Source organism: Oryctolagus cuniculus, chromosome 19 (assembly GCF_964237555.1).
Source record: "Oryctolagus cuniculus chromosome 19, mOryCun1.1, whole genome shotgun sequence".
NCBI classification, from domain to species: Eukaryota; Metazoa; Chordata; class Mammalia; order Lagomorpha; family Leporidae; genus Oryctolagus; species Oryctolagus cuniculus.
In genome coordinates this window covers 61583149-61605550 of record NC_091450.1, presented here as the reverse complement: position 1 = coordinate 61605550, position 22402 = coordinate 61583149, and the positions used below count along the sequence as shown (strand labels likewise).

The 22402-nt window shown below is 41.2% G+C and overlaps 1 protein-coding gene across 2 annotated transcripts in view; it reads right to left on the bottom strand.

Annotated features, from left to right (window-relative positions):
* Positions 1 to 22402, bottom strand: part of LOC108176275 (glutamate receptor ionotropic, NMDA 2A) — a 98709-nt gene that overhangs the window by 54488 nt on the left and 21819 nt on the right. For both annotated transcript variants that reach the window (XR_011384394.1, XM_070063805.1), the window contains exon 5: positions 2513 to 2670. The gene's annotated coding sequence lies outside the window, so the exon portion shown is untranslated. The remainder of the gene's footprint in view (positions 1 to 2512; positions 2671 to 22402) is intronic.

Genomic DNA, 22402 nt, shown 5'->3' with positions numbered 1-22402 from the left:
AAGTTTAAATGTCTCTGAAAGAAGCACTCTGAAAACTACACATATACCAATTCATTGAAGGATTTCCTGGACTCCATGCCTGTTCTCTCACCACAGCACTTCAGTACAAAACTCATCAATATTTGCAATATTGAACTGCAAGTCACAGTTTTAGTTTTCCCATTCATAATTATTGAGGCCTACATAACTCACAAACAAAATTTTATAAAGGTGAAACAAAGACATTGTAGTGAATTATCCATCTAGTTTTCCCCCATAGATCTGACTTTAGTTAAACAGAGGGAAAGCATCTTAAGATGTTTGGCATAAACCACTCTAATTTTGGAATCTCCCCAGAAAGTTTCTATATTTGAACTTCTTATTAGTAGTACACTAGAAATTGCTAGCCTAGGATTTTTGTGGGAGATGCTCAAGTTTTATGATGGTCACAGGAGCAGAGGTGTGGAAAATGTGACGGAATTCAGACATAAAAGCAAAAAGCAGAAGAATCACATACTCATGTGGCTTTGAGAAGGGTGTAGGGACCAGCCAGCCTTTGAGATGCCTGGTGATTGTTATCAGAGAACATCTGTGGATTGGGAGCATGAGAAAACAACAGAACAGATTTTTCTTGGCTTGTTGTGTGTGAGGGAAAAGAATTATGGAATCACCAAACCAAGCTCTAAAATAGCCAAAACGAGAAAACCATGGGCAATATAAACAGGTCTAGCTAATGAGGCAAGAAAAATCCAAGACTTTCCTGAAACACGTTATAGAGATAAGGCTGTCTAGGATGGGAAGACCAGTGAGAACAAACACCTGCACTTAACATGGGGTCATTTCAACTTCTGGATGTGAACAATCAGCACTAACAGGAACAGCAAGAGTGGATGACGAGGAAACTGGAACATCCTTGAGGACGTGCACCAAAGGGCTGTTTCTGAGTAGTCACTGGTCAGCATCTCATAAGATGAGGATCAAGGAACGATCCTTGGGTGTCAACACTAGGAACTGCTAACCAGAAGGAAGGGAGACTCGATTCACCACATACTGTAAGAACCAAACCATAAAACACAATACCTACGGATTTTGAAATTTTGTGTTGCTTGAAACACAGGGACAAATAGAAATTTCAATTCATCAACCGATGTTTTAGAAACAATTATATGGCAACCATTGTGGATACTGTGCAGAAACAATGCCCCTGCCCTCTCAGACCTAAAAATGGTCTAAAAATATCATAATCTAAATGATTTCAATATTTCAAAATCTAATTTAGAAGTAAAAAGAACCTGTACTGAATTATTCAGAACATTATAGTTTTGTAACAGAAACAAATATACTTAGGAAGTAATGCTTCCCTCTCAAAATTTCGGTGGCATCCTCGGATCTAGGTGCCTCTGATGATAAACAGAGTCCCCATATGCCTAATTAATGCAATAATATGACTGGACTATGTAAATTTTACATGATATGTCTCCCCTTATAACTGCATTCATTACAATATAACAATATATTCCTCAGGAACTTTTTTTTAAACTTTTATTTAATGAATATAAATTTCCAAAGTACAGCTTATGGATTACAATGGCTTCCCCCCATAATGTCCCTCCAACCCGCAACCCTCCCCTTTCCCACTCCCTCTCCCCTTCAATTCACATCAAGATTCATTTTCGATTCTCTTTATATACAGAAGATCAGTTTAGCATACATTAAGTAAACATTTCAACAGTTTGCTCCCACACAGAAACATAAGGTGAAATATACTGTTTGAGTACTAGTTATAGCATTAAATCTCAATGTACAGCACACTAAGGACAAAGATCCTACATGAGGAGTAAGTGCACAGTGACTCCTGTTGTTGACTTAACAAATTGACACTCCTATTTATGGCATCAGTAATCACCCTAGGCCCTTGTCATGAGCTGCCAAGGCTATGGAAGCCCCCTGAGTTCACTGACTCTGATCATATTTAGACAAGGCCATGGTCATCTCAGGAACTTTTTCATAAAATTAGGGAAACACTGGATATCACAGAGACAGGATTAGAATTCAGTGGGGGAAGAACACCTATTAAGCCATCGTTTTGGGTTTACCAGTCAATGCTATCACTGCTGTGTTGGAGAACCCTCAATGCAACTGAGATAAACAATCTTAACAAATTAGGAAAAACAGGAAGCAAAGCCTGTGAGCAGGAACCTCCTTGCTGGATGACCAGATTCATTTTCTCAGCTCCTATCCACTAAGTAAAACTATAAATCCAGAAAACAAAACAAGAGACCTGGAAATTAACACAGTCGCTAGGCATCTAAATCACTCACCCAAAAGAAGGTGACTCACCTGCTGCTGGTTCACCCACACTGGCATCAGAATTCAGCCAGGTAGGCTCACACCTCCTGGAACTGTATGTGATACCCCCGAGCACATATACATTTCACAATATACAATTTGCAATCTATTTAGAACATATGATATTACATTTATACTATATAAATATATGAATGATACGCACAAGCATTTCAGGAAGACTCACCAGGCGAGGATGGATAAACCTGAGGGTCCTGTTGAATCCACTGCCACTCCTCCGACACCAGCATCCCAGCCCTCCCTGCAGGTATTGCTCCTGGCTGCTCACCTCCTTGTTGTTAGGGCCTGGGCTTAGCACATGTTCCAATGAAGAACTCCACAACGCTGGACACCAAGAAGAGAAAAGGGAAACAGCAGCACTGAGTACCCTTTTTATAAACTCAGTATTCAACGGCATACATCAAGTCTGATTGGATTACCTCCAGGCTCCCACCAATCAGAAAACAAAGACCAAGCCTGTGTAGGCTCGCACAGGGGGTGTGGCTCCAGGCTTCTCCTGAGCTCCTGCTGTCTGTCCCAAGTAGGCAGTGAAGCCAGGGTCCAGTGCAGTGGGGCCACAAGTCAATTGTTTGTTTCACTTTTGTCATGGAATTTATTCCACCATTCAATCTAAAATTTGACAGTTTTTCTCTTTTGGTACAGTACATACTCATCTGCTTTTTCTCCTTAGAGTGTTCAAATAAAGTGAAATTGCTTTTATATGACTCATGTATTGGGAGTGGTGGCTGTTTTTCAACTACTGGATTACAGAAAGAAAACAAGTATGGGATGTTGGCATTACAGGTGGTGGCTTAACCCACTGCACCACAACACTAGCCCCTAACCACAGAATTTTAGAAGCCCAATGAGTCAGAAAATAGATTGTCTCATATGTGGAAGGAATGAAAATGTATATTTTCGGTAAGTCTGAATTATTTTTATTGCAGAAAACAAGAAAACACATAGATATTTCAACTAGGTTGTGAGGTGTCAGATATACCATGGCTGTATCTTTTCCTCTAACAACTGGTTTAGACACTTGCTTTAAATGTGTGGCCAGCCTTGGAAAGCTGGAAATCTTGATGCCAAGCAGCTGTGAGATGAAAATTTAAAACAGAGCCATACAAGCTAGAACCACATCCTAGACCTAATTCTAGTATTTACCTCTTGGAGATAGTTGGAAATCAGAAACTATATAAGTAAGAAAACACCATCTCCACCTCAAGATTCCACATTAAGCACCATGTGCACTGAACAACAATGCTTTACTCCCGCCTCAATAAAAAAAAAAAGAATAATAAAAATAAGTCTATGATTGCTGCACTATGCTTATAAGATACCTCTGCTTAAAGATACATCATTAAATACAAAATGTCAAGGTTGTATAATAATTCTAAGAGGTTTATAACTCAGAGAAAGTTCCAGGAGGCAAGGTTAGGCCTGTCCTTGTCTCAAGTGGGCAACCCCTCAGGGCTGCAATTGTTCCCCCGAGGGGACTCAAAACCATGTGAGTGAGCAATATTGAAAAGTCACAAGTTGAGGGACTGTGTACTAATGGAACCCTACCAACCATCTAAATGAAGAGAGAACCATCATGCAGACATTGTGTGCATACCACACCACCTATTGGTAAGGCTTCCCAGGTGTGCACAGCACTAGCCCTGGAAGTGCCAGTCACAGAGTGTAATGGTGCCCACGGGAGCTGTGCAGTGTGACCACTTTGCCAGTAATAACATCTCTACCCAACAGCTCTCGAGTAGCTCAAGGGTATAACAGGTACATCATGTAAAATCTAGCCGATTGATTTTTACACAGTTTCAAGAATATCAATCAGCTCACTTCACACAAGTCAGTATGTGTCATTTCTGATGAATACTATCAGCAAACTTCAACAAAAATTTCAGTCAAGGTTTTAGGTCAGTTTATACTGTGGGTCTGCAAGATTCTTTTTCTTTCTACTTGAGGCTTTGTTTGAATGGTTAAAGGTTCCTTTTTAAAACATTTCATTTCTTTTAAAGGCAGAGTTACATAAAGAGAGGGAGAGACAGAGAAAGAGAAAGAGAGAGGTCTTCCATACACTAGTTCATTCCCCAAATGGCCACAACGGCCAGGACTGTGCCAGAACAAAGCCAGGAGACAGGAGTGGGGGTGCAGGAGCCCAAGCACTTGGGCTATCTTGTGCTGCCCTCCCAAGTGCATTAGCAGACCGCTGGATGGAAGTGTAGCTGAGACTCTGAATCAGTGTCCATGTGGGATGCTGGTATCATGGGCACGGCTTTACCAGCTAAGTCACAACGGCAGCAACACATGTTCTTATTTTTTACTTTAAAGATTTACAAAACCCCTCAGAAAGCTAGAAATTTTATAACACAGCCAATAACTCTGAAAGGCCTAGAGTTAATAATGGGTGGAATAGGGCATTTGGCACAGTGGTTAAGGAGAAACTACCTGGCCTGGTGACTGGACAGTGCTGTCTGTGACTGTCCACCAACCTACTTTGTTTTCAGTTGTGAGCACCAGAGCTTTGAAAGCACATTTAATAATGTACAACACAAAGAGGCAGAAAGAAGGGCAGTTAGGCACAAGAGTGTACTGCTCTAGTCTTTTCCACAATGAAGGTGCAGAGGTCTGTTCAACTCCTGTGTATATTTTGACAAAGTCATCCTTCTGGTAGTGAAAGAGCTGGCATGCAATGCCACTTCACTATGAAGAATGCTGACAGAGACTTGCTGTCTAGTGGTTAAGATGCTGCATTCTAGTGGTTCAAGGGCTACGGTACATGAACAGCTTCACTCCTTCAAACACACACACATGTGGTTCAAGGTTTCATTCGCCTGAACACAGCATTCAACAAAGAAAGTAAGTAGCTCAATTATCTTCCTCTAGCAAATCAAGTGTCAGTGCAGCTCTGGGGCTTCTTCTGGAACCTGCCTGACTGTGCTTGCTATTGCCAGCTCCAGCAGGATGGGGCCTTCTGCAGATTATCAGTGGGGCTCAGGCTTCACTGCACGTGGGTCTCTATTCACGAGTCCCATCAGCAGAGAACCTTCCAAGACCATCCGAGTGGCATCCTCTCCTGCACCTGGTCTCCCCACACACACCTCCTCCCTTGTCCTTTTCTCTGCTTTATTTTTCATCTGAAGTCTTCACCACACTTGACATTATATTCTGCTGGAAGTGCTCAAGGCTGACCCAGTCTAGAATGCAAGCTCGTGAAGGCAGAGCATTGTCTTGTTTATCATGCTATTCCCAGGGTCCCTGGCCAGTAACAGCCTTCCATAACCATTATCTGCATTAATAAACAGGAATGGAAGCCAAACACCTCTGTTTCTAGCTTAACAGATGCTCACCTCTCTGTTAGCTTTAATGGACTCCTCTACACTGCCTGCCCTTGGTGTGCCAACAGGGAATGATGGAAGGGCAGCTCTTCCCTTCCAAATGTCTTGTGTTGAAGCAGAGATGCTTCACTGAAAGGAATGTGAATTATAAAAACCTGGTGTTGATGGAAAGCACAGGAGATTTACCACACTGGTTGTGGAAGTCTAGATGGATGCAATCATGGAGGATAATTTAGAAGGACCTAGCAACATTTTAAACAGGAATGTACTTGATCTAGTGATTCTCAAATAATGCAGGTCATCAAAACAGTTCCAGGAATGCTCAGGTATGGATATTCCAGGTTTCTCACTCCGGCATTATTTTAATGGTAAAAAATCAGAATTATCACACAAAATAGCAACCACTTGTGTTGGAATAAAATGTAATCTTATACAGTCACTGAAGAGAATTAGATCTGTATGTTTATAATCATACAAAAATTACTCTACTGTCAAGTATAAAAAGGAAGATGGAAAACCATCCTATTAAGAACACAGTTCTGCACAAAGTCATTTCTATGTGCATGTGAGCACAGTACACACACAAATATACCCCCACACCCCCCCACACACACTTTTATTAAGGTGGGGAAAGCACCTGTAAGAGGATACACCAAACTGTCACCAGTGCTTCGGACATCTCCAAACAGAAGTGAGGGCTAACTTCCATTTTCTTTTTTTCAACTTCCACTTTCTAAATCATAAATTTTGTAATGTGCACACTTTAGGGACAAGTGAATCACATTCAGAATAACAAAAAGTAAAGATGCTGAACTTCTTTTAAACTCTGGAGCCAAAAATCTTCAATATTTATGAAACTAAAATTCTGGGCTCTGGTATCAAGTTCCAGATGAACAAATGCAACCACTACTTGAGGCTTTATTTATTCCTGACACATAGAATGAGGCTGGGAACATTTGTCCTATCCCCTGCTCAGGGTTCCCAGGTAGCTAAATTAAAGCCATAGGAAGAATTAAAAGTGAAACTTATGGCCTGGGAAAGCAGAAGATAGCCTAATTCTTGGGCCCCTGAAACCATGCAGGGGACCTCAAAGAAGCTCCTGACTCCAGCTTTTGAATCGGTTCAGCTCTGACCATTGCAACCATTTACGGAGTGAACCAGTGGATGGAAGACCTCTCTCTCTGTCTGTAACTCTACCTCACAAATAAATAAATAAATCTAAAAAATTTGCTCTATCTCCCACTGCTTTTCCGAGAGAAGGTGGATAAAAAGGTGCTGTGGGCTCTAAATCCATTTGACAAAAAGGACTAAGATTACGATCAGGAGCAGTAGTAAGCAGGCTTTCAACCATAAAATGGAATAAAAACTATGTTTCTTATCACACCAAGTGTTGGTCCATTGCTACTCAAAAGCAAAGCATTTCACCCTTGTAATTATGCTCACACAACATGCTTTTATATACCCTAGTGGTTTGGAAAATTTCTTCAGAATACTCAAGATTTATTTTTAAAGAAGAGAAAATGCCAGCTTTGATAAAACGAACATGCTTGCACTTGAAGGGAAAATTAAACCTTTAGAAAAAAGCAGTGAAACCACCAGATTGTGAAAAGGATACTGTATCCACCAGGAAGTTTCTGAAAGGTGTTTTTCTGTCATATACAAACAAGGTGTCCAAACTCAGGACTGAACAACACGTTCTACCAGTGACACACAGCCACAATCATAAATTATGGTTCTTGCCAAGACTTCAAATAGACGGTACATTTCTAATTATGCTGGGTAAGCTCCATCTCCCTCAGTTTTGAGCAAGCAGCAAATTGTAGTCTAATGCTGCAAAGTTCTATCAGGTTCCTAGTTCTATCAAGTTCCAGGTTCAGTAAGTTATCACAAACTTAAGATGGTGAATTTACTGATAACAAAAGATTGCCAATAAGACTTTCCAGATACATTTCCTCAGGTTTTTAAACAAAAGGCATTTTAAAGTTGCTACAACAATATAAAAGGAAAGTAAAGACCGCCACTGTTAAGGTCAGAGATGCTCTGTCTCATCTGCATTCCTTGTAGGTAGAGTCTTATTAGTGAGTCTCAAACACCATTCTGCAGAACTTCATAGAGTTTTTAATTTCACAAGGCTGCAGTGATTGTTTCTGGTGCCCAATACAGACAACTTAGTGCTGTACTGCTCAAAAAATCCCAGCAAACCTTGTGGTCCGTTCAATTCTAGAAGTCTCTTCTGCCTTCTCATTTATTGCTAATTATATTTCTCTGCTTTTTTATGACTTTTCCAGATGGAGAATTCTCTAAAATACCTTCAGGCCAGACTTCAGCCCCCGGATCCTCAAGAGTGCAATAATGTACAGTCTGCAGGGCACTGTAAGAGGTCAGCGAGAAGTCCCCTGGTGTTAACAGCTTGAGTAATACTGTTTTCTCCTTTACACCACATCATTAAATGGCTTTCATTATCCATAAAGTGATCCTTTATTTCACAGCAAATGAGATCTGACACTAATTCAAATAGGCTAATTTCAACCTAACAAAATAATTTATTCCTAGTAACTAAAGAAACAAGACAATGACAAAAAATTTGTAGACTTGTTATGATAAACGAGGGATCTGCAAACATTATATAGAAAATATGTGTTACAAGAAATATGCATGGGTTTAAAAAATTTTACACCAAAATAAAGTTATCTTTTGATTCCATTTTCCATTAACTTTCTGAAGTATTCTCATGAAGAAGAGAAAAAACACGGCTTTAAAGATGGATCCGGGGGCCGGCGCTGTGGCTCACTTGGCTGATTCTTGGCCTGTGGCACCGGCATCCTGTATGGGTGCCGGGCTCTAGTCCCGGCTGCTCCTCTTTGGTTCCAGCTCTCTGCCATGGCCCGGGAAGGCAGTGGAGGATGGCCTAAGTACTTGGGCACCTGCACCCGCGTGGGAGACCTGGAGGAAGCACCTGGCTCCTGGCTTTGGACTGGCATAGCTCCAGCCATGGTGGCCATTTGGGGGGTGAACCAACAGAAGGAAGACCTTTCTCTTTCTCTCCCCCTGTCTAACTCTATCTGTCAAATAAATTTTAAAAATATGGATCCTACCAGAGCAAAGAATGATGCTACATGATAATTTACAAGGCAGAGGCCAGCAGAGAAGAAGCAAGAAGCCTAAAGATTCTCCAAATGCACCAAAATGCTGCCCTTCCTGAATTGCAAGCTGACTTGAAGCAGAGGAATGAAATTTCCTTTCCAAGTTAGAACAAATGCACCCATTAGCATTAAGTTATTTTTTTTAAAGATTTATTTTATTTGAAAAAGTTAGAGAGAGGTAGCGCCAGAGAGAGAGAGAGAGAGAGGTCTTCCAACAGCTGGTTCACTCCCCCATGACTGCAATGGCCAGTGCTGAGCTGATCCAAAGCCATGAGCCAGAATCTTCTTCTGGGTCTCCCAAATGGGTGCAGTACCCCAAGGACTCAGGCCATCTTCTACTGCTTTCCCAGGACTTAGCAGAGAGCTGGCTCAGAAGTTGAGCAGCTGGGACATGAAGTGGCACCCATATGGGATGCCAGTACTGCAGGCCAAGACTTTCACCTGCTGTGCCACAGCGCCGGCCCCAGCATCAATTTCTTATAGGACCATCCCCTTGTCCCTCTGAGACTCTGCTCCATACTAGTGAAAAGACACAGTTTTACCTTCTAAGCTACACACAGCAACTAGTAGAACAGGAAAGTGTGATAGTGAAGAGAAATAAAAATGAAATGAAGAGCTCAATAGATCAAATGACAAACGCATTAGAGAGCCTTAAAAACAGAACCAGTGATGCAGAAGAGAGAATATCGAACTTAGAAGACAGAGCACAGGAAGATATACAGCCAAACCAAAGAAAAGAAGAGGAAATTAGAAATCTAAAAAAAATTACCAGGAATCTACAGGATACTATTTAAAAAACCAACATTCGGGTTCTAGGAGTTCCAGAAGGCATGGAGAGAGAAAAAGGATTAGAAGGCCTTTTTAGTGAGACACTAGCAGAAAACTTCCTGGTTTGGAGAAGGACAGAGACATCCTAGTACAGGAAGCTCACAGAACCCCTAGTAAACATGACCAAAAGAGATCCTCACCATAAAACGTTGTAATCAAGCTCACCACAGTAAAACATAAAGAAAAGATTCTAAAATGTGCAAGAGAGAAACATCAGATTACTCTCAGAGGATCTCCAATTAGACTCAGAGCAGACCTCTCATCAGAAACCCTACCGGCTAGGAGGGAATGGCAAGATATAGCCCAGGGACTAGAGAGAAAAACTGCCAGCCCAGAATATTATATCCTGCAAAGCTATCATTTGTGAATGAAGGTGAAATAAAGACCTTTCATAGCAAACAGAAATTGAAAGAATTTGTCATTACTCGTCCAGCCCTGCAAAAGACGCTTAAAGATGTGAGTAAGTAAGTGAGTAAGTATGTTTGTTACATACAGGCACACGTGAGTACACAAATACACATATACAGACAGAAGACTGCTCTCCTGAAACACCCGGCTGCAGAGTTTAGGGTCACCATCACTTGACCAGAAGGCTCAGGGTTAATCCTGGGCGCCTCCTGAACCCATCAGGAAGGGGCCATCGCCTCAGCTGCACCCTTACATGCTGTACTGAGGAGCACAGGAGTGCACGAAGGTGTGTGGATTCCTGCCCAGCCAGGCCACCCTCACTGCACGTGACCTGTGTGGCCCTAGTATGCAGGGAGCTGCCCCATGGGGCTGTGCCCTCTACATTTCCTCCTTCTCACCATTAAACAGCCCAGCGAGGCAGGCTGGGAATATTGTAGGACACCTGGTGCCACTTAGTATAGCCAGCAATGCCATCAGATGACCTTGACAGACAACAAATTACAAGGACTTCTTGGCTCCATGTGGGGGGCCTCTGCATCCTGGCAGAGCCTTGTAGCAGGAGCACTTTGGGAACACATGTGCAATGCGTACAGAGGAACATGGGAGGGTACGGTGGGAATGAATGAATAAGGGCCTCTGGCTTCTTGCTTCCATGAGTCAGTGTGGCCCTGTGGTGACAGATAAAGAACGGCTGTGGTTCCCTGGCGGTAAGTATCTCAGCAAGGGGACCACCCGTGTTCAAGGCCAGTATCTCCCTCCAGACCTTCCCCTTGCCCACCACCTTAACACAAGTCAAGCTGCATGGCTGGAAGAAATCCCAAGCAAAGACGTGAGCCAACACTCTGGCCTGTCTGTCCTGGTGGACACTCAGTCAGAGAAGAGTTATCATTTCCCTAAATCCTGCCCTTCACAGCTCAAGCTGCAGATCCTCTCTGTTAAAGTCTGTCCCCCTAGAGTCAACCAAACCACACTCAGACCTGACCAGAGTAGCTACAGATCCCAGGGGGGCTCATGCTCAGGGCGGCTGAGGACATGAAGACTACCACACAGGCCACGGATCCCGCCAAAGGTGGGCTGGAAGTCTGAACCACAGGGGGTGTTAGCAGTGCGATGACAGTGCGAGCCACTGCTCAGAGGGAACCAATTCAAGACCCAGCCCTGGCACAGCCACCAGATGCCGGTGACACAGCTGTCATAACAGCTCATCTTCTCTCCTAGGCCAAGCAAGGATGCACCCCAGAACTTCTCGCCGCTGCCACAGCAGGAGCCCTGCTCTTCCTGGTGTGAAACAGCACGCAGGGACTGCACTGGTCTGCAGCCAACAGAAATGTGGTATGCATCACTCCTCTCCTGGATGCCATTCCCAGCCTTGGGTCCACGGTTCAACTGTGGCCAGACACGAAGTGGTAGTGGCAACAGGGAGCACACATTTATCTGCACCTGTCACTGCATGAGCAGCCTTATCCTCCTCTGGCCAAGCCAAGCGCTTGGGAGCTGGAACCGAGGGACTGCAGCAGGAGTGACAGCTGCTCTGAATAGGCCTTGTCATTCTCTCCCTAGCATGTCACCCACTAAGAATATTTTTACTGTTAGGCCTCAGCTAAGGGATATTATCAGAACAAGTAGGCGAAGGCGTAGAAAGACAGTCGACGAGAAGGCCCTTTTACTGAAGTAGTTACAGACAACTTGCTTAATTTGAAGAAAGGAATGGTAGAGCACAGGAAGCACATGGAAGTCCTAATACGCATGACCAGAAAGATCTTCACCATGACCCACCACAGTCAAATTCTGCACACTCCAACATGAAGACAGCACTCTAAAATCATACAAGAGAAACACCAGTCCTTTTTCAGAGGATCTCCAATTAGAATCACACCTGACTTCTCATCAGACATCCTGTATGAGCTAGGAGAAAGTGGTGAGATGTATTCCAAGTCTTAAAAAAAAGAGCTGTTAACCAAAAATAAAGTCCTTTGCAAATCTCTCACTTATGAAAGAAGAAGAAATAAAAAATTAAAGCCGGGGGAGGACATTTCTGCTGGCCTCTTGACACACACTTCTTCTGCTCCACAATAAATTTTCCACTTCAGCTTCCTGTGACTTTCTGAAGTATCCACCTGTATCTACTCAAGACATTGAATCCAGTTATAAATCCTCAAACAAAGAAAATGATAAGCCCTCCTATCCAATACCACTTCACTAGGCCATAAAGTAAGTCTCAGCAAATTCAAAAGAATTAGAATCATACCATACAGCTTCTCAGACCATAGTGGAATGAAGGTGGAAATTAGCAACTCAGGAATCCCTAGAGCATATGCAAACACATGGAGATTGAACAACATGCTCCTGTATGACACTGTGTCTTAGAAGAAATCAAAAGAGAAATCAAAAACTTTTTGGAAGTAAATGAGATAACAGCACAACATACCAAAACTTATGGGATACAGCAAAAGCAGTGTTAAGAGGCAAGTTTATATCAATAGGTGCCTACATCAAGAAATTGGAAAGGCACCAAATAAATGAGCTTTCGATTCATCTCAAGGATCTAGAAAAACTGCAGCAAACCAGACCCAAATCTAGTAAAAGAGAAATAATTAAAATCAGAGAAGAAATCAATAGGATTGAATCCAAAAAAATTACAAAAAATCAGCCAAATGAGGAGCTGGTTTTTTTTTTAAACTTTTATTTAATGCATATAAATTTCCAAAGTACGACTTATGGATTACAATGGCTTTCCCCCCATACCGTCCCTCAAACCCACAACCCTCCCCTTTCCCACTCCCTCTCCCTTTCCATTCACATCAAGATTCATTTTCGATTATCTTAATATACAGAAGATCGGCTTAGTATACATTAAGTATGGATTTCAACAGTTTGCTCCCACACAGAAACATAAAGTGAAAAATAATAGATGATTTTTTTAAATGATGATGAAATGAGAGCAGACCTATTGTCATGTTTAATCCCAGTGAGAGTCAAGTTGGGAATTGATAATTTCTTTTTTTTTTTTTTTTACAGAGGATCAGTTTAGTATGCATTAAGTAAGGATTTCAACAGTTTGCACCCCCATAGAAACACAAAGTGAAATATATTGTTTGAGTACTCATTATAGCATTAAGTCTCAATGTACAGTACATTAAGGACAGAGATCCTACATGAGGAGTAAGTGCACAGTGACTCCTGTTGTTGACTTTACAAATTGACACTCCTGTCTATGGCATCAGTAATCTCCCTATGCTCCAGTCATGAGTTTCCAAGGCTATGGAAGCCCTCTGAGTTCTCCGACTCTTATCTTGTTTAGACAAGGTCATAGTCAAAGTGGAGGTTCTCTCCTCCCTTCAGAGAAAGGTACCTCCTTCTTTGATGACCTGTTCTTTCCACTGGGATCTCACTCGCAGAGATCTTTTGCCAGAGTGTCTTGGCTTTCCATGCCTGAAATACTCTCATGAGCTTTTCAGCCAGCTCCGAATGCCTTTAGGGCTGATTCTGAGGCCAGAGTGCTATTTAGGACATCTGCCATTCTATGAGTCTGCTGAGTATCTCACTTCCCATGTTGGATCACTCTCCCCTTTATTTACTCCATCGGTTAGCATTAGCAGGTACTAGACTTGTCTATGTGCTCCCTTTGACTCCCAGTCCCTTTACCATGACCAACTGTGAACTGAAACTGATCACCTGGAACAGTGAGATGGCATTGGTACATGCCACCTCGATGGGATTGAATTGGAATCCCCTGGTATGCTTCCAACTCCACCACTTGGGGCAAGTCAGCCTGAGCATGTCCCAAATTAAAAAAATAAACAAAATTGACACCTCATTGGCACAACTAACTAAAAAAAGAAAAGACTAATATCAATAAAATCAGAGATGCAAGAAGAAGCATAACAACAGACAACACAGAAATAAAAAGAATCATCAGAAAGTACTTCAAGGACTTGTATGCCAGCAAACAGGGAAATCAATCAGAAATGGATAGATTCCTGGATACATGCAACCTACACAAATTGAACCAGGAAGACACAGAAAACCTAAACAGACCCATAACTGAGTCAGAAATTGAAACAGTAATAAAGGCCCTCCCAACAAAGAAAAGCCCAGGACCAGATGGATTCACTGCTGAATACTATCAGACTTTAAAGAAGAACTAACTCCAATTCTTCTCAAACTATCTAGAACAATTGAAAAAGAGGGAATCCTCCCAAATTCTTTCTATGAAGCCAGTATCACCTTAATTCCTAAGCCAAAAAAAGATGCAGTATTGAAAGAAAATTACAGACCAATATCCCTGATGAACATAGATGCAAAAATCCTCAATAAAATTATGGCCAAGAGAATGCAACAACACATCAGAAAGATCATCCACCAGACCAAGTGGGATTTATCTCTGGTATACAGGGATGGTTCAATGTTCACAAATCAATCAATGTGATATACCACATTAACAGACTGCAAAAGAAAAACCGTATGATTATCTCAATAGATGCAGAGAAAGCATTTGATGAAACACAACACCCTTTCATGATGAAAACCCTAAGCAAACTGGGTATAGAAGAAACATTCCTCAATACAATGAAAGCAATTTATGAAAAACCCACGGCCAGCATTCTATTGAATGGGGAAAGTTGGAAGCATTTCCACTGAGATCTGGTACTAGACTAGATGCCCATTCTCACCACTGCTATTCAATATAGTTCTGGAAGTTTTAGCCAGAGCCATCAGGCAAGAAAAAGAAATTAAAGGGATACAAATCGGGAAGGAAGATCTCAAACTGTCCCTCTTTGCAAATGATATGATTCTTTACTTAGGGGACCCAAAGAACTCTACTAAGAGACTATTGGAACTCATAGAAGAGTTTGTCAAAGTAGCAGGATATAAAATCAATGCACAAAAATCAACAGCCTTTGTATACATAGGAAATGCCACGGCTGAGAAAGAACTGCTAAGATCAATCCCATTCAGGGCGGTGCCAAGATGGCGGAATAGTGAGGGCATGCACAGATAGTCCGGGAAAATTTAGTTTAATAAAAGGGGAGTTACAGTAGCCTCAGAAAAAAGAACCAGGAAAATATTGCAGAGGAAACTCTTCTGAATCGAGTGGCTGTGAATCGGAGGACCTACTGGGAGAACAAGTTCGCCCACCGCGCGGAAGCCGAGCCGCGGGACCGAGCCGTGGAAGCCGCAGGGTCTGCGTGCCAGTGCTCGAAGGGGAGTGCATGCCACACAGACAACAGCGGGGAGACTTGGGACGTCCAAGGCTCCGAGTCCATACATCGGCGCTGGAAGGGGAGGTGAGCTCAATAACCCGAGACATTGGTGGGGAAACGGGGGTCAGAATCTAAAGGGGGGCCGGAAAGTGCAGCAAACTCACTACCGGAAAGAAGGAAAAAAAAGCTTCGGGGTTTCTCTTCCCCCTAACCTTGCAAAGGTTGCAAGGCTGCAAGGCTTGAAGAATTCCCAAGAGACAAAGAGCAGGCCCCCCCTCTGGATTTACATATCAACGGGGGAGAACTAAGGAACTGAGTCACTACAATTCAGTAGCCTAGGCAACCCAGTGGGAGTCCAGAGGAGCCTAAACGGACTCTGGGGGTAGAAGCCAGAGATTGGAAGCTAAATACCATCAATTCTGCACAGCCGTGCCATGCGGTGTTACTTACCCCCTGAATAAATAAAATAAATAAATAAATAAAAAGAGAGAGATTTACCACGCATAACCTGAGGGTGTCACCTTTGCACACCCTTAACCAGGAAGAACCAAGCAGAGCTCTCAGGCCGCACCCATCTCAGGCCTCCAAGGCTCCTCCAACAGCAGGCAGTCCACTTAACACGGACATAGTATAAAATAAAAAAAAAACGCACAGTGACGCAAGAAGAATTAACTATGCCAAGTAACAAACACAGAAATTGAGGGAACAATATCAACTATGACACTATGATGCCTCCAAATAAACAAAACACCCCAAAGCAAGATTATGAAGATGATGAGATAGAAGAAATGCAAGATACGGATTTCAAAAAATTTATGATAAGAACATTTAGTTTTCAAAAGCAAATCCTTGAACTACAGAAATCCTTATTGGACAAGATTGAAAATCTCTCTTGTGAAATTGAAATTTTAAGGAAGAATCAAAATGAAACTCAGAAACTAGTAGAACAGGAAAGTGTGATAGTGAAGAGAAATCAAAATGAAATGAAGAGCTCAATAGATCAAATGACAAACACATTAGAGAGCCTTAAAAACAGAATGGGTGAAGCAGAAGAGAGAATATCGGAATTAGAAGATAGAGCACAGGAAGATATACAGCCAAACCAAAGAAAAGAAGAGGAAATTAGAAATCTAAAAAATATTGTTGGGAATCTACAGGATACTATTAAAAAAACCAACATTCGAGTTCTAGGAGTTCCTGAAGGCATGGAGAGAGAAAAAGGATTAGAAGGCCTTTTTAGTGAGATACTAGCAGAGAACTTTCCAGCTTTGGAGAAGGACAGAGACATCCTAGTACAGGAAACTCATAGAACCCCCAATAAACATGACCAAAAGAGATCCTCACCACGACACGTGGTAATTAAACTTACCACAGTGAAACATAAAGAAAAGATCCTACAATGTGCAAGAGAGAAACGTAAGATTACTCTCAGAGGATCTCCAATCAGACTCACAGCAGACTTCTCATCAGAAACACTACAGGCTAGGAGGGAAAGGTGAGACATAGCACAGGTGCCAAGAGAGAAAAATTGCCAGCCCAGAATATTATATCCTGCCAAGCTCTCATTTGTGAATGAAGGTGAAATAAAGACCTTTCATAGCAAACAGAAATTGAAAGACTTTGTGGCCACTCGTCCAGCTCTGCAAAAGATACTTAAAGATGTGCTACACTCAGAAACACAGAAACACGGCCATCAACATGAAAGAAGGGAAAGGAAGAACAGCTACCAGTAAAAGAGCATGGGAAGCCCAAAGCATATATTAGAACTTATCTTTGGCAAATGGCAGGGCAAAGTCACTATGTATCAATAGTCACATTGAACATTAATGGTCTGAATTCTTCAGTTAAAAGACACCGTTTGGCTGACTGGCTCAAAGAACACAACCCAACTATTTGTTGCCTACAAGAAACACATCTCTCTAACAAAGAGGCATGCAGACTGAAAGTGAAAGGTAGGAAAAAGATATTCCATGCCAACAGAAACCAAAAAAAAAGCGGGTGTAGCCATATTAATATCAGAAAAAATAAACTTTAATACAAAAACTGTTAAGAGAGACAAAGAGGGACACTATATAATGATTAAGGGTTCAATTCAACAGGAAGATGTAACTATTATAAATGTATATGCACCTAATTACAGGGCACCGGTCTATTTAAAAGATATGTTAAGGGACTTAAAGGGAGATTTAGATTCCAATACAATAGTACTGGGGGACTTCAATACTCCACTCTCAGAAATAGATCATCCGGACAGAAGATCAACAAGGAAACAGCAGATTTAATTGACACTATTGCCCAAATGGATCTAACAGATATCTACAGAACTTTCAACCCTACATCTACAGACTTCACATTCTTCTCAGCAGTGCATGGAACCTTCTCTAGGATTGATCACATACTAGGCCATAAAGCAAGTCTCAGCAAATTCAAAAGAATTAGAATCATACCATGCAGCTTTTCAGACCACAGCGGAATGAAGCTGGAAATTAGCAACTCAGGAAACCCCAGAAAGTATGCAAACACATGGAGACTGAACAACATGCTCCTGAATGAACACTGCGTCATTCAAGAAATCAAAAGAGAAATCAAAAACTTTCTGGAAGTAAATGAAGACAACAACACAACATATCAAAACTTATGGGATACAGCAAAAGCAGTATTTAAAGGCAAATTTATAGCAATAGGTGCCTATATCAAGAAATTGGAAAGGTACCAAATAAATGAGCTTTCAGCACATCTCAAGGACCTAGAAAAACTGCAGCAAACCAAACCCAAATCTAGTAGAAGAGAAATAATTAAAATCAGAGAAGAAATTAATAGGATTGAATCCAAAAAAACACTACAAAAAATCAGCCAAGCGAGAAGCTGGTTTTTTGAAAAAATAAACAAAATTGACACCCCATTGGCACAACTAACTAAAAAAAGAAGAGAAAAGACCCAAATCAATAAAATCAGAGATGAAAAAGGAAACGTAACAACAGACACCACAGAAATAAAAAGAATCATCAGAAATTACTACAAGGACCTGTATGCCAGCAAACAGGAAAACCTATCAGAAATGGATAGATTCCTGGACACATGTAATCTACCAAAATTGAACCATGAAGACACAGAAAACCTAAATAGACCCATAACTGAAACAGAAATTGAAACAATAATTAATGCCCTGCCAACAAAGAAAAGCCCAGGACCAGATGGATTCACTGCTGAATTCTACCAGACGTTTAAAGAAGAACTAATCCCATTTCTTCTCAAACTATTCAGAACAATCGAAAAAGAGGGAATCCTCCCAAATTCTTTCTATGAAGCCAGCATCACCTTAATCCCTAAGCCAGAGAAAGATGCAGCACTGAAAGAAAATTACAGACCAATATCCCTGATGAACATAGATGCAAAAATCCTCAATAAAATCCTGGCCAATAGAGTACAACAACACATCAGGAAAATCATCCACCCAGACCAAGTGGGATTTATCCCTGGTATGCAGGGATGGTTCAACATTCGCAAATCAATCAATGTGATTCACCACATTAACAGACTGCAAAAGAAAAACCATATGATTATCTCAATAGATGCAGAGAAAGCATTTGATAAAATTCAACACACTTTCATGATGAAAACTCTAAGCAAATTGGGTATAGAAGGAACATTCCTCAATACAATCAAAGCAATTTATAAAAATCCCACAGCCAGCATCCTATTGAATGGGGAAAAGTTGGAAGCATTTCCACTGAAATCTGGCACCAGGCAGGGATGCCCACTCTCACCACTGCTATTTAACATAGTTCAGGAAGTTTTAGCCAGAGCCATCAGACAAGAAAAAGAAATCAAAGGAATACAAATCGAAAAGGAAGAAGTCAAACTATCCCTCTTTGCAGACGATATGATTCTGTAGTTAGAGGATGCAAAGAACTCTAAGAGACTATTGGAACTCATAGAGGAGTTTGGCAAAGTGGCAAGATATAAAATCAATGCACAAAAATCAACAGCCTTTGTATACACAAGTAATGCCATGACTGAGAAAGAACTGCTAAGATCAATCCCACTCACAATAGCTACAAAAACAATCAAATACCTTGGAATAAACTTAATCAAGGACGTTAAAGATCTCTACGATGAGAATTACAAAACCTTAAAGAAAGAAATAGAAGAGGATACCAAGAAATGGAAAAATCTTCCATGCTCATGGATTGGAAGAATCAACATCATCAAAATGTCCATTCTCCCAAAAGCAATTTATAGATTCAATGCAATCCCAATCAAGATACCAAAGACATTCTTCGCAGATCTAGAAAAAATGATGCTGAAATTCATATGCAGGCACAAGAGACCTCGAATAGCTAAAGCAATCTTGTACAACAAAAACAAAGCCGGAGGCATCACAATACAAGATTTCAGGACATACTACAGGGCAGTTGTAATCAAAACAGCATGGTACTGGTACAGAAACAGATGGATAGACCAATGGAACAGAATAGAAACACCAGAAATCAAACCAAACATCTACAGCCAACTTATATTTGACCAAGGATCTAAAACCAGTTACTGGAGCAAGGACAGTCTATTCAATAAATGGTGCTGGGAAAACTGGATTTCCACGTGCAGAAGCATGAAGCAAGACCCCTACCTTACACCTTACACAAAAATCCACTCAACATGGATAAAGACCTAAATCTACCACCTGACACCATCAAGTTTTTAGAGAACATTAGAGAAACCCTTCAAGATATTGGCACAGGCAAAGAATTTCTGGAAAAGACCCGGGAGGCACAGGCAGTCAAAGCCAAAATCAAATATTGGGATTGCATCAAATGGAGAAGTTTCTGTACTGCAAAAGAAACAGTCAGAAGAGTGAAGAGACAACGACAGAATGGGAAAAGATATTTGCAAACTATGCAACAGATAAAGGGTTAATAACCAGAATCTACAAAGAGATCAAGAAACTCCACAAAAACAAAACAAACAACCCACTTAAGAGATGGGCCAAGGACCTCAATAGACATTTTTCAAAAGAGGAAATCCAAATGGCCAACAGGCACATGAAAAAATGTTCAAGGTCGCTAGCAATCAGGGAAATGCAAATCAAAACCACAATGAGGTTTCACCTCACCCCGGTTAGAATGGCTCACATACAGAAATCTACCAACAACAGATGCTGGCGAGGATGTGGGGAAAAAGGGACACTAACCCACTGTTGGTGGGAATGCAAACTGGTCAAGCCACTATGGAAGTCAGTCTGGAGATTCCTCAGAAACCTGAATATAACCCTACCGTTCGACCCAGCCATCCCACTCCTTGCAATTTACCCAAAGGAGTTTAAATTGACAAACAAAAAAGCGGTCTGCACCCTAATGTTTATTGCAGCACAATTCACAATAGCCAAGACCTGGAACCGACCTAAATGCCCATCAACGGTAGACTGGATAAAGAAATTATGGGATATGTATTCTTTAGAATACTATACTGCAGTAAGAAACAACGAAATCCAGTCATTTGCAACAAAATGGAGGAATCTGGAACACATCATGCTGAGTGAAGTAAGCCAGTCCAAAAGGGACAAATACCATATGTTCTCCCTGATCGGTGACAACTGACTGAACACCAAAAAGGAAACCTCCTGAAGTGAAACGGACACTATGAGAAATGGTTACTTGATCAGCATAGCCCTGACTGTTAATGAACAACTTAATACATTATCCCTCTTAGTATTTTTTTTGTCTGTTCTACTTAATATGACTGGTTTAATTCTGTAATTATCACACAGTTATTCTTAAGTGTTGAAAATTAACTGAAATGTGATCCCTGTTAAACATAAGAGTGGGAATAAGAGAGGGAAGAGATGTATAATTTGGAACATGCTCAAGCTGACTTGCCCCAATTGGTAGAGTTAGAAACATACCAGGGGATTCCAATTCAATCCCATCAAGGTGGCATGTACCAATGCCATCTCACCAGTCCAAGTGATCAATTTCAGTTCACAATTGATCATAATGAAAGGACTAAGAGTCAAAGGGAGCACATAAACAAGTCTAGTACCTGCTAACACTAACCGATAGAATAAATAAAGGGGAGAGTGATCCAACATGGGAAGCGAGATACTCAGCAGACTCATAGAATGGCGGATGTCCTAAACAGCACTCTGGCCTCAGAATCAGCCCTAAAGGCATTCCGATCTGGCTGAAAAGCCCATGAGAGTATTTCAGGCATGGAAAGCCAAGACACTCTGGCAAAAAGATCTCTGTGAGTGAGATCCCAGTGGAAAGAACAGGTCTTCAAAGAAGGAGGTACCTTTCTCTGAAGGGAGGAGAGAACCTCCACTTTGACTATGACCTTGTCTAAACAAGATAAGAGTCGGAGAACTCAAGGGGCTTCCATAGCCTTGGAAACTCATGACTGGTGCATAGGGAGATTACTGATGCCATAGACAGGAGTGTCAATTTGTAAAGTCAACAACAGGAGTCACTGTGCACTTACTCCTCATGTAGGATCTCTGTCCTTAATGTGCTGTACATTGAGGCTTAATGCTATAGCGAGTACTCAAACAGTATATTTCACTTTGTGTTTCTATGGGGGTGCAAACGGTTGAAATCTTTACTTAATGTATACTAAACTGATCTTCTGTAAAAAAAAAAAAAAGAAATTATCAATTCCCAACTTGACTCTCACTGGGATTAAACATGACAATAGGTCTGATCTGATTTCATCATCATTTAAAAAAAATCATCTATTATTTTTCACTTTATGTTTGTGTGGGAGCAAACTGCTGAAATCCTTACTTAAGGTATACTAAGCTGGTCTTCTGTATATTAAGATAATCAAAAATGAATCTTGATGTGAATGGAAGGGGAGAGGGAGTGGGAAAGGGGAGGGTTGTGGGTGGGAGGGACGGTATGGGGGGGAAGCCATTGTAATCCGTATGTCGTACTTTGGAAATTTATATTCATTAAATAAAAGATAAAAAAAAGAAAAAAAAAGATCAATCCCATTCACAATAGCTACAAAAACAATCAAATACCTTGGAATAAACTTAACCAAGGATGATAAAGATCTCTACGATGAGAAATCTTAAAGAAAGAAATAGAAGAGGATACCAAGAAATGGAAAAATCTTCCATGCTCATGGATTGGAAGAATCAATATCATCAAAATATCCAATC